The sequence below is a fragment of the Mytilus edulis genome, chromosome 3, assembly GCF_963676685.1.
Source record: "Mytilus edulis chromosome 3, xbMytEdul2.2, whole genome shotgun sequence".
Taxonomy (NCBI): Eukaryota; Metazoa; Mollusca; class Bivalvia; order Mytilida; family Mytilidae; genus Mytilus; species Mytilus edulis.
Genome location: NC_092346.1, coordinates 32,774,811 through 32,775,844, shown reverse-complemented (window position 1 = coordinate 32,775,844; position 1,034 = coordinate 32,774,811).

Below are 1,034 nucleotides of genomic sequence, written 5' to 3'. Positions count from 1 at the left end.
TAACACATTGACTTATATTATGATTAAAACAATAACACATTGACTTATATTATGATTCTAACAATAACACATTGACTAATATCATGATTCTAACAATAACACATTGACTAATATTATGATTCTAACAATAACACATTGACTAATATTATGATTCTAACAATAACACATTGACTAATATTATGATTAAAAAAAATAACACATTGGCTAATATCATGATTCTAACAATAATACATTGACTAGAATCATGGTTAAAACAATAACACATTGACTAATATTATGATTAAAACAATAACACATTGACTAATATTATGATTAAAACAATAACACATTGACTAATATTATGATTCTAACAATAACACATTGACTAATATTATGATTCTAACAACAACACATTGACTAATATTATGATTCTAACAATAACACATTGACTAATATTATGATTCTAACAATAACACATTGACTAGAATAATGATTAAAACAATAACACATTGACTAATATTATGATTCTAACAATAATACATTGACTAATATTATGATTCTAACAATAACACATTGACTAATACTATGATTAAAAAAAATAACACATTGGCTAATATCATGATTCTAACAATAATACATTGACTAGAATCATGGTTAAAACAATAACACATTGACTAATATTATGATTAAAACAATAACACATTGACTAATATTATGATTCTAACAATAATACATTGACTAATATTATGATTCTAACAATAACACATTGACTAATACTATGATTAAAAAAAATAACACATTGGCTAATATCATGATTCTAACAATAATACATTGACTAGAATCATGGTTAAAACAATAACACATTGACTAATATTATGATTAAAACAATAACACATTGACTAATATTATGATTCTAACAATAATACATTGACTAATATTATGATTCTAACAATAACACATTGACTAATATTATGATTAAAAAAAATAACACATTGGCTAATATCATGATTCTAACAATAATACATTGACTAGAATCATGGTTAAAACAATAACAC